This window comes from Pangasianodon hypophthalmus, chromosome 25, assembly GCF_027358585.1.
Source record: "Pangasianodon hypophthalmus isolate fPanHyp1 chromosome 25, fPanHyp1.pri, whole genome shotgun sequence".
NCBI lineage: Eukaryota > Metazoa > Chordata > Actinopteri > Siluriformes > Pangasiidae > Pangasianodon > Pangasianodon hypophthalmus.
Genome location: NC_069734.1, coordinates 11,347,425 through 11,360,229, shown reverse-complemented (window position 1 = coordinate 11,360,229; position 12,805 = coordinate 11,347,425). Strand labels below are relative to the sequence as shown.

Genomic DNA, 12,805 nt, shown 5'->3' with positions numbered 1-12,805 from the left:
ATCACACATCTCAAGCTGCTTTTTCAATCACTGTGCAGTGCCACCCAATACCACAACACCTACAAATCACGCAGGTGAATAAGACTTCACTGTCCTACCTGTTTCCCCTGGATACTGGTATCACATGGACGTGCAAAGAAGTAAGCAGCAATGTAGAGATGATTGACTGTTATGCCTTGAAGCCTCCCCCCCCCACATTTTCCTGCCACTCCACATCCCTCCCACTCTTAAAGTCCTGGCCAATCCTAGCTCTGAATCGCATAACTAAAAGCTAAACACCACCCCTGGGGATCCGTGACCCTTTGCCTCTTTGTTCACTCCTGAATACATTAACCACGCCTATTCTGCAGCTTTGTCTAGTGACTCAGACAGAGCATATGACATATATACTGTATATATTTTTTGCCTATTAAGACCACGATGGAACAACAGAGAAGAAAGAGTGGAATTATATATGCATATTAATAATTTTCAGTAAAATGTATAACCTTTGGAAGCATATTTGAGCCATGCATATATCTACCAAATATTTCTATGTGGTGTGAATACATGTTGCTTGTTCCATATGCTGTATCTACATATATGGCCAATATTCCACTCTAGTTCTTGAACCCAAAACACCGGCAAACAGAAAATTTATGTTGCATACATTTTTACGGCTTTTACCGAATCGGAATACATTACCATATCAATTGACTCTGAGAGCACATGCATGAAAAATCAATTCCACCTGCTCTGTAAAACCAGGATCGCATCCTGACATCAGTTCCAAATAAAACACAAAAGGAAGCAGAGGAGACTGAAATGAATAGAGCATAAAATTCAGAATTGCAGTGTCTGTAAACTCCAGTCAAGTCCTACATCACAAGTGAGGTAAACGATAGCAGTTAGAAGATGTTCTCTGTGTAAGGAATAAGGCAAAATTCACATGTAATTAATCAACCAGTAAAGACTGTAGATTTCAATTATTAATGCAATTAAGGAAACCAATTCAATTATTTTTAAATAATTACAAAGAGGAACAATACCATCTATTGAGTGCACAACACTCTCGCCTGTTCCCACAGTTATATCTGTTTGATCCCACTCTCAATATTTTCTTAACTTCGTTGGCCCAATTCCAATAAAATAAACAACTTAATTTAAAAAAATTAACCTTCTAAAGTTGTGGTTTGTTACAGGAAGGAGGTTCTTTGGCAAGGCATATGATTATCGACTGTACTGCAATCTGTTGAAAGCATAATAAAAAGCAAACAGAGAGAGAGAGAGAGAGAGAGAGAGAGAGGGAATAAGAAGCAATGGAATCCCATCTGAGAGGTGTGTTCTCATTAACTGGTTTAATTGGAAAAACAAAATATCTCTTACTAGGGGTGTAATGATTTTTTATTCTGAGATCAAACTTTGAATCAATTTTTTATACTTTATGTATTAAATGTATTGATTCTACAGAGCTCTAATTATATAGTACACAGTACTACAAATCCTAATTGTATTTAAAAAGTTTTCAAATTTGTTGGCCCCTGTGAAAAACAGTAATCTCATTAAACTAAAATGGTTCAGACATGCTAAATAAGTGCCTAAACACCATGTGTTTCCCACATTTATCTATTAATGGCATTGTACTTTTAGTTTTATTGCTTTTAGTTTCACAACTGGAAAGCGTGTTTACAAGGCAGGGTTATTTTATTCATACAACCAATTCAAAGAACAGTGACCTCTGTTTGAGCTTAGTCTTACACGGGATTTTATTTATACAAGTTCTTATTCCTAAACTCTCAAACCCACAACCACCTAGAATTTATACAATAATTGACTTCAATCCCAAAATCGTTTTAGGGTGTATAGTATAAGCTATATATAAAATATATAGAATATAACATCAAACACACCCGTAACATGGTTAAATTAGCAGAAACTGGTCAACAACCTGCCATCTAAAAAACTAAGGTCATTTATCTTTACAATAGACCACAAAGTCACAGCTATTTTGCCCTGAAATGATTCAGAAGAGATCATTAACCAACCAATTAACCTCTACCAGAAACCCTTAAGAGTTGGTTTACTTGTTTTAATGCAAAAAATAATGGCAGGGGTTAAAAAAAGAAAGAGAAGCCAGATGAGGAAGAGAAAAGGGTCAGATGGTGTTCTGATTGTCTCTAGTAAGAAGTGGTCCATCACCAAAAGGAACGCTGACACCATCCACCTTCCTGCAATGTTGAGTCCTCTGAGTAAGAGGCTTTCTTTCATTTCGCACTTTCTCTGATCAAATCAGATTAGATAGCTTTGAAATGCTTCATCTCCTTCAGAGCATTTCCTCTTCAGGATTTCAGCTGTCCTGATGAAAAAAATGCCTTTAAAATAAAATGACACAAAAATATGTATGAGATAAAATTAAGATTAAAGCCAGTCCACATGAAAAATGTCCTACAATAGAGCCAGGACAAATTACTTTCAGGTTTTGCCCTAGGAATGAATAAGCATCGCACAGGAGCCAGGGAAAGTGGATGTAAATGAAAGGTCTTTAATTAAATTCACCTGAGTAGCATAGTCAAAGTTAGGGTGTATATCCCTTCTTCTGATTTCGAAACAGTGCACTACTATGCAATACAATGCGATGTTTTTTATGCAACAGCTCAATAAATAACAGCTTTAATAAAAGTGGCAGCTTTGACACAAAGAAGCCATGCATCCTTCACTGGGAATGACAGACACGGAAGCCATGTTTCCTTCATTGGAAATGACAGGGCCACACTTCCTTCCTCCTTTGAAACTTACAAACACAGAGGCCATGCCTCATTCCCTGTGACTGACAAGAACAGAAGCCACGCCTCCTTCACTGGAGCTTACAGACACAAAGAGGCCACACCTCCTTCAGTGGAACTGACAGACAAAGAGGCCACACCTCCTTCACTAAGATTGTCAAGAACAGAAGCCACGCCTCCTTCACTAGGACTGACAGACACAAAGAGGCCACGCCTCCTTTACTGGGACTGACAGACACTAAGAGGCCACATCACCTTCACCGGGACTGACAGACACAAAGAGGCCACGCCTCCTTTACTGGGACTGACAGACACAAAGAGGCCACACCTCCTTCACCGGGACTGACAGACACAAAGAGGCCACGCCTCCTTTACTGGGACTGACAGACACAAAGAGGCCACACCTCCTTCACTGGGACTGACAGACACAAAGAGGCCACGCCTCCTTCACTGGAACTGGCAGACACAAAGAGGCCACGCCTCCTTCACTGGGACTGACAGACACAAAGAGGCCACGCCTCCTTTACTGGGACTGACAGACACAAAGAGGCCACGCCTCCTTCACTGGAACTGGCAGACACAAAGAGGCCACACCTCCGCCAGCAAGTTTAAAATCAGGAAATACACAAGACAAAGCATTTGTGAGCAAAACCATGACACAATGTCTGTGACTGAATTCTTCCTTTTATCCAATTAGCACAACACCTTGTAAATATACATACAGAGACACCCATATGCACACTGCAAAAAAAGGAGTAAAAATCATCACCACATTACACCTGAAAATTGCGTATTACTAAATAATCACATGTTCATAAACACCTTGAGAAAAAAAGGCAGTGAGAAAGTAAACAAATATTCACTCTGATTTCTTGCTCCTTTATGCCTGAAATCATCCCACCTTAATTCCTAGAGCACTGTTTAAAAACCCCAAACCACAAGAAGAGAAACTTTTGCAGCTTATTTCCAAACACACATTCATTCATCAGCATTCTGGAAAAGGAGAGCCTAGTGTATTAAAGCCCTGCACTGTGATGCATGATTTCAATTTAACAGCTACAGAAGCCATAAAAGTTCTGGAGGATTTACAGCCTCTCTGATCTCGTGCTGGAATGACAAATGAAAATGTGGCACTGCAGAGAGGTAGAGAAAACATTGCTGCAATCAGCTGCTCTTCCTCAAGGCTCTGGAAGATTTCTTCACTATATTTTGTAACTTCATTGACCTGGCTCACTCACTAACACATTCATATTTAGCAGAAGGAAGATTTTCCACAAGGGGACACTATTTCTCATTATGTATCATTGTTGTAAAGGAAGAAATAGGTATGAACCCTCACCAGCAGGCTATGAGGACTGCATGTTTGCTTGTACATGTATATAATGTAATGTGTAATTGTATATAGAAGTAAAATGGCAAAAACACAGGCTATGTGATCACAAACTACAATCAATTACATTGTAGAACAACTGATATAGACAATGTTCACTTGGCCAAAATTAGGACTTTACACAGATATTTGAGTACCTGGTTAACCTGGTTGAAGTGCCAATATTCATTATGCTCTTCAACCACATTAAGTCCGTGAGAAAATATGAAGAAGAAATGCCTCATCTACCTTTTTTATGTAGAGAGTAGCAAAATTTAAAGGTGTGCATTGAAATGAAAATGGTCTTAGGAGCAGGAAGTCAGAAACTTGTGAGACAAAAAAGAGATAACACATTTCCAATAAAGTTCACTACAACACCACGAAAAGTCTTGAGCTAGAGATGTGCTTGGGACTGGGATCCTGCAGGACCTACAGGAGGGGGGCGTTTTTTTACTTTCTGCAGTCAGATACGAAGCTGTCAGGACAAAGAAAAGCAATGTGTATTACCATGAATGTGTATATGGTGTGTATATGGTGCTTGCACCATGGTGCAGTACATTTACTGCTTCTATTCATCCTCAGTAACTGCTTTATCCTGGTCAGGATCACGGTGGTTTAAATTAGTTATTTGTTTATATTCTGAGAAACAATCCCAACTAAGTTTGTCCGAAAATATCAGAGGGTGGTGCAAACAAAAATAACTGTGGGAGGTTAAAACTTCTGCAGAAGTGATGGGATGGGTCAGAATACCTCTATCGTAATTGGTCAAACACCTCTATCTTACAATGGAAGCTACAATGGACACAATTCATGAATCTTGGGTTTGCTAATACTATGAGCCCATTTTACACCAGAAGTGACAGTGCATCCATGGCATGTCTGAACCACTCTGATAAACCTCTTTTTGTGTGGAAAATTCAGTTCTGCGTTTGCATGCACTGTCAAGTCAGATTATCATAAACATTGCCACTGTGATCGCATAAAGACCATAAATTCATTAATTCTAACAAATATTCAAATAATATATTAATATATAAAATATTAAAAGGTGATATCAGTGGCCATCCTGCTTCCTCTCTCCTGTTTCCACTGCCCCTGTTCGCACACACATCTGCCATCAAGAAGATCCCTAAGCATGCCATCAAGAAGATCCCTAAGCATGCCATCAAGAAGATCCCTAAGCATGTGAATAGAGATCGGTTTCTTTCAATATTGTTTATATTGATCAACGCACTGCTGAAGCAAATTCAATTGATTAGATTTCAAAATACGGCAGTAATAAAAAGAGCTGTGTGTCTTATCAGACTTTACCAGAGACATCAGAATCAATTCAGTCACAGCTGCCAAACTGTGCCCAAATACACCCTGTTTTGAAATTATTGCTGCCAAACTGTAAATATCAGAAGCTGGTCTATCAGTAAAAAACAGGAATCCATTTTTAGCACTTAAACATCAGCTTCTCTATAGATCACAACTTCATTTATAATACTGCTTTTTATTGTTATTTATTTATTTATTTTTTTTTTACAAATTATTTATCTACATTATATCCAGAGGTGGTGCACAGTGTTTACACACACAATGGAGTAACAAGACTTTCAGGCACTGAAGGGTGTTTATGGCTTCTTATGTGCATTTAATTAAGGATTTTTCTGCCAAGTCTATGAAAGCAGCTCAAAGCTGAACTCTAAGCTGAGTGGCAGCACAATTCTGTACAGTTTGTATGAGCTGATGCTGAAGGCCAAGCTCACTCGCTTATGAAACAGGAGGAAGTCAAACCAGAAGACAAATTACACTGCAAAAACTAATTAAAAAAGAAAACAAAGCTTCCATAAACAGCTCAACCTTTGCTGGCTCTGTCTCTTGTAGCTTATGCACAAGCAACCATTTTAGACAGAAAAATAATTGCAGCTTAAGTGTTCACACTATGCAAATTGGATTCCACAGCAAGAATGTTGTACAAGAACACTCTTACAGGAGTGCTTACAAGACACAACTGCGCTAACTGTAAAAATAGAATATTTTTAATATAGTCCAGGAGCTGTTTTTCTACTGGTTGATCAGTGTGGTTGTAAAAATAAAGTTCCATAATATTCAATAATCCTTACTTTAATTTAATTTTAGTATTTAGATGATGATTATTCTCATTTCCTGATCATAAAATGGACCCCGGGGGAGGCAGCCCATCAGTAATCCTGCAAAAAGTCTGTGTGAACATGAAAATGTGCAGATGGTTTGGATATCTGCCAGACTCCAACTGGAACACTGTGGCTCTCAGACCAGATCCCAGCTTCTCAAAAACATCAGAGCAAAATGACAGCTGCAAGATAATGATGAGAGTATGTAATGTAATCATCGTTGCACAAACATCTTACAATTGTTACAATTGATTGTTGTGGTTTTATAACTGGCCACCATAACAACAAACATTATCAGGTAAGAAAGTATCAGAAAATGTTTTGACTTCTAACTGGCAGAAGAAGAATATGTTACTAATAAGGGCTTGATCTCGCCATTATGCCTCCACTATGGATAATATTTTCACTAATTGTTGACAGGCGTCCTCATTACTGCTGCCTCAACTGAAAAAAGGCAGAAGGATGAATCTCCCAGGCACAGATGAAGACTAATCAGCACTTGTCCTTGGTGTTGTGAGCAGCATCGTCAAATTTCACAGACTAAGAGGTTTAGGAAACCACAGAGGGATGCAGTGACACTGCAGCACAAGGGAATGTGACCTGCATAAGCTCACAGCTTATATATACTGTATATATAGAGGGAGTAACATTTTGGATGTTAGACTCGAGGTTTGACCAAGTATTGATTCCACTATTGCATTGTAATGCACCATTTGCCAGAAGTGCACCTCACAGTTCCTCATCTTTTTTTCACTCATTTTCTCCCTAAGTTGATCTTGCCTGATCTCCTGACGATAGGGCGACAGCCTCTCATCTGAGACGACTCAACATCAGGCACAAAATCAGCTAACTTGGCTGTACATTTTATTTCATATCTGGCCACAGCCCTGAAGTCACGGGGGGGGGCACACAACCAGGGTAGGTGTCTGGGTCCAGGCCGTCAATGCTCCTGAGTAGTTATTTCCAGTCAAACAAGACCAAGTTTCATAAATGAGGAGGGACTGATATATTACAAACAGACTGAGAAAATGATTTTTCAAAAACAGTTTTGAAATAACTGTTAAAATCTTACAAAAAATTAAGAAAACAATTTGGTCTTCAGCTCCAAAAATAACAAAAAACATATTTTTTCATGTTGCTCCTGCTAGGGCACCTGTGCATTTCCCAATAACAAGCAGGACAAAGGCTAAACAATACAAACTGCTGTTTCTATGGTAATAGTAATCATCAGACCAGAAAGTAGGCTAAATCCCAAATGGCTTCCTACTCCCTACGTAGTGGTTTCTGCAACCTATCTAGTGCACTATGTGGCCTGTAAGAAGCTATTTCGGATTCGCCCTGCAGCTCAGCTTGGTAGCTAGCTCCCCTGAAGTTTAACTAATCTGGACTGTAAACCTGATATTTGTATGACATGAGAGGTATGTATGTGAAAGAAAATCTTATTGAAGGCTCTGTTTAAAATGCTGATGGCACTGGATTTGCGAATACATGATGAATGTCTCATATGAAACTTAACCACAGAAAGAATAAGTCATAATTTCAGAAGACTTTCTGATTATTTTACTATTTTACATGATTTAGATAATCTTTCTCATTATTAAGACTTAACTGTATAACTTTCTTAATAACTGGCTGCATTTCTGCAAATTTAATACATAATTTAATAATGGTCTCTGGATGTATTAATTTGCACATACACCTGTTGCTCCCAAAGTGACTTTCAGGCTTAGTAAATTGCAATGTGAGTGCAAAATTAATCAATTTGCATTGACACTACCCTGAGTTTTGCACCATTAGGTATTAATGCTTCAAATTGCACACTGTTTAAAAAAATGCAAAATAGCCAAGAAATGCTATTTTCCTCACATGAAAGAAGAAAAACAGCTTTTACGTTTTTGCAGGTGTTATCAAGTTTGTAAGCGTTCTTACACACAAGTCCTTAGTCAATCAAGGGCTTTATTGCAATGCTGGCAGGTGTTGATTTCTGTACTTAGTGTTAAGTGCCTTTCTTTTATTGGCAATAATAAAAAAAATACTTGAGCTGCTTGAGCTTTTCCATGCCAACAGCTTATGACATTACCATTTCTTCGGCTCTTTTTAACAGCACAATTGTTGTGCAGGAATGGAACCATGTTCACCAGCTGAGAACCTGCTCCTTTGTCATGTTTAACATGTGGAACAGTTCGAGATTAGGCACCGGCACCAAACTGGTGAATAAGCGACAGTGCACATACGCAGAACAAAAGCATTCATATGTAACTCTACAGAGCCTCACTCAGCTACTCGATTGTTAAAGACTACAACAAGGAGTAATATGCATTTGGCTGCTTCTAAAATGAAACATAAAGTGGCTTCAGAGAACCTCCATGTGTATAACAGAATGACTACAGTGATGAGCTCAAGTTGCCCTGGTTTATTCCACTTTCTCAGACATAACTGTCTTCTACTCAGTTTACAGAAACCAACTCCCAAAAGCTTCACAAATCACAAAGCAATCACAGGAAGAGAGGGAGACCTTCCTATCAATGAAATGCTGCTGCTCTGGGATTTAAATTAAATTTGAAAGCTTATCTTTCTCGGCATATAAATACATCTTAAATCATGCTCCCTCAGTCAGAGTGTTGGGGATGAAATAGTTTTGGTTCTTCCCCTAATACAGTTGAACGAGAAATACCAGCCAGCACTCCCTAAACACTAAGCCCACCACCACCTATTTGTATGGATTGAGCAGCTTGAGCAGGAAGATTTTAGTTCTGGGTTGTTCCACAAATGTGATCAGAGACAGCAGGTTCAACAAAGAATGATATTACGACTGAACCGTTCAAACCTCCTGCCTTCTTATTGGGACAGAATTTTATATCGGAAGAACAAACCAAGTCTAAAAAAACATGGCAATCTAGGCTCCACCAAATGAAACGTGAAAAAAAATATTGTGCATTCCTGATATCATAAAATAAACCCACTTACTGCTTATGAGTGGACGAAGTAACAAAGGAAATTGGTAAATTTGGTAAAAATGCAAGGAAATAAAGAGTCATTTGATTTGATAAAATGTAAAGATTATTTAATTAAAACAGTGCAATTTGGCAAACATGCCATATTTTACCATTTATCATCATGTTGTTCATGTTGTCTTGCTCTTTTAACACTCATAGCACAAAAAGATGAATACTTTCTATTATCCAGATTACTTCTTAATTACCCCATTTTTTTCATTGACTTTTTTTGTGCTATAGTAAATCTTTGACAGAACATGATCAGTGATAAATGTGGCTTCCAATTTATAAAATCTTTGCTCTGGTGATCAAATCATTTTTTAAAATCAAATCAAAAAACTGCATATTACTCATTTTTAAATCCAAATGCATTTTAATCAATTCAATTATTACTTTGCATGCGTCTTCACCAAATCTATTTTTATTGATTCCTTGTTATTACTTTCACTCATGCTCCCTTAATATTGTCCCACGCTGTACGAAAGGCATAGCTGATATGTTCTGATATTAATGAATCCAAGGTCATCTGTGTCTTTCTTTCCAGACAGACAGAACTTTGCACAGGTGATGCAATTAAACAGCAGCTAACTGGAAAAATGTGTCTCTAAGCATCTCCTGACCTACAAAATGAATCCTTAGGTGGACAGAATGCTGAATCCAGTGGCATCAGCAATCATGAGCCAGTGGAATACAGCGCCTCTTAATAGGGCTGCTTTATCATGCGTGCCTGAGTCATTAAAAAGCAAATTAAAGTCATGAAATGTAGTCAGCTGGAAAAATTAGACTTCTACTAGACAAATACATGAAGTACATCTTCAGGAGAGTGTGTTCATTTCTCATGCTCCATTCATATCCACAGTGCTGATGTAAGCATGGGATATGAAAATGAAAGTCTAAATGTGATCTGAATGCAACTATCTCATTTTCTATTTCCTCTGGACCTCAGACAGTACCGGGGGAAGATCAAATCAGGGGAATGACCCGATGAAAAATAAAATTTATGCAATTAATAATTTCCCACAAATGTAATCAATCTGACATATGCTTCTTTATATGTTTGTTATGAGAGCATGGTCTCACAGTTATTGCACCATAGACTTTTTTTTTTAATCCAGATTAAAATGCTTTCAATGACTATTAGGTCATTAAACAAGACTTACCAACACGACATGACTGCCATTACTAATTTACTCAAAACAAGTTTAACAGCCATTAGTACAAACCAAATGTTTAATGCTGCACGTACAGCATATATAAAATTATAGCTATATCTTTTCATATTCTTAAAAAGGAAGTTGTTTTTCATTAAAGAGATCATACAACATAACAGTGTTTTGCTTTTCAGTGTGGTATGTTTTCTGCATTCTGCATTGGGCTTGCTTTTCTATCTTAAACAGAATTGCACAGCAAATTGAAATGCAGCTGCATGGACTGATTTTACAGGTGCATTACATTCACTTCTGACACAACTTCTACTACTGACACAACATTTAATTCTTAAAAAGCAATCCCCTGCTAGCTGTTTTTCATTAAAGAGAACAAGAGCTGTAAGAGCAAAGCAATGGAAGTTTTGCATTTCAATATGGCACACTGTGTCACAAATGAAAAGCAATACAATTTTTGTATTATATTTCACTGGTGTGGTGATTTTCACTCTGCCATGGAATCTTGGCCATACTATCCTTTTCTTTCTCCTCATGTAATAACTTCAGGGAGCTGGCCAATTCTCAGAGTTTCATGAGTTTTATAATTTCCTCTCAATCTCTTTCTCTCTCCTTTCTCCTGAGCCATTGCTAACGACAGACCCAACTGTAGCTCATAGCTGTTTATTTGCCACATAAAAGACCTCAAGGACTTTACAGCTACTGAGTCACACTTTAGAATTTGTGCTTCTTAAATAACAAATCAAAACACTGCAAAATCAAATGTATGATGCAAATTCTTATGAAAAAATGCTGAGCATCCTTTTGGTGGCAGTATGCAGCAATGAGGTTTGAGATTCAAACTCGTCTAATTTCTCTCCCTGGATGTGAAAAGAGGGACACAGTCTCATTGAGATTCTGTAGCCGCTTTCATGCCTTACTCCCACACACTGCAGGGAGTAGAAGCACTCGTTCGTTGGCCCTCATCGGTCTGTAGTGTTTGTTCCTAAAGCGACCACACGCTGCTGGGGCCTCTCTGAAAGGCTCAAGGCCGGCCCCCGCTGCTCTTTGTGCTCAAGCTAACTAAACTGAATTTTGCTTTTAGCAGCCTCACACATAAATAAGAAATAATGTTTCATTAACTTCAGCCATGTGTCATCTCGCAACTAAATGCGTAGTTTGAGTAAGAAATGTCTTCATATTCCAAGCCTCCAGGTAAAAGGAGAACTGTGAATTAAAATGTGATGGGAAAATAGGTTGCTGTATTATGGTTATAATTAAGGGCCCAAGGCTAACATGCTAATGAAAGGGCCTAAGCTTTCACCACTCACTGCTCACATCAAGCTTACATTGAGAATTTTCTCTCTGTCACTCACTCTCTTTCTGTCCCTCTGTTTCTGCCTACAATTACAGTCTGTTTCCTGATTAGCGTATAGGGAGTGACAAATAGTGAGAAACAGAGAGAAAGAAAGCTATGCATATACAGAGAGTGAGATATAGAGCAGAGGGGTAGAGTCACAGCAATACTGAGATAGAAGAGAGAAGGAAAAGAGAGACACCATTATTGAGAGAGGAAGAGAGAAGGCGTGAAAGAAAGACGAGATGGAATGAGAAAGATAGAATTACTATTCTACTTGCCTACTTGTCTAACACACTAATTTGTTCATGATGTACTCATGATTTACTTATTTGTTTTTTGTAGCACCACACACTGTCATGTCAGTGTTATTGTCTGCTGAGAAAGATCCACTGTCCAAACACCTGGCCAAAATATTGATACCATACTACAATCTATTCCATTACCACTTGAATAATGTCCCGATGCCCTACATCAATCTTACAAGCGGAAGACCAAAGCACCCTAGAGGCGAGGCAGTGAGACATACACACACACACACACACACACACACACACACACACATAGAGACAGTGGGACTGGTGGTGTTGAGCCATCTGGAAACACTCTTCACACGTGGGTCATTAGAGCTCCATTATTAAGCAAATATTAGGATGATTACAGTTATGGCTGCACTCATGTGAATCAGAAAGTGCAGTTGAACGATTACTGTGAAGTTACAGGAACACATTCACACATATAAATGCGAGACCTTTGCAAAATCAGAGCTGTTTTTGGTAGCACATTAGGTCTCAGGGAGCAAAGCAATACACAGACAAACTGTGAATTCTTAAACAGAAACAAACAAAAAGGAAACAACGAAATAACAGCAGGGTGGGCAATACAATGAGGTTACAGTAATAAATTACATTTGATATACTTTTTATATCACGAGTAATGTTGGCATTTCTTTAACCTTAAACAACTGCATGTTTTATTAAAGAGATTTACTAAATACACAGATCCTGTTATCAACTAGCGGTGTCAACTAGTTTTTTTTTT

General features: G+C 38.2%; 1 protein-coding gene across 5 annotated transcripts in view; it reads right to left on the bottom strand.

The window, feature by feature from the left end:
• Positions 1-12,805, bottom strand: part of apba2b (amyloid beta (A4) precursor protein-binding, family A, member 2b) — a 95,797-nt gene that overhangs the window by 37,030 nt on the left and 45,962 nt on the right. The window contains exon 1 of one of the 5 annotated variants that reach the window (XM_026946786.3): positions 99-182. The exons of the other annotated variants lie outside the window; for them this stretch is intronic. The gene's annotated coding sequence lies outside the window, so the exon portion shown is untranslated. Of the gene's footprint in view, positions 1-98; positions 183-12,805 lie in introns of those variants that run through there. 5 annotated transcript variants of the gene reach the window in all.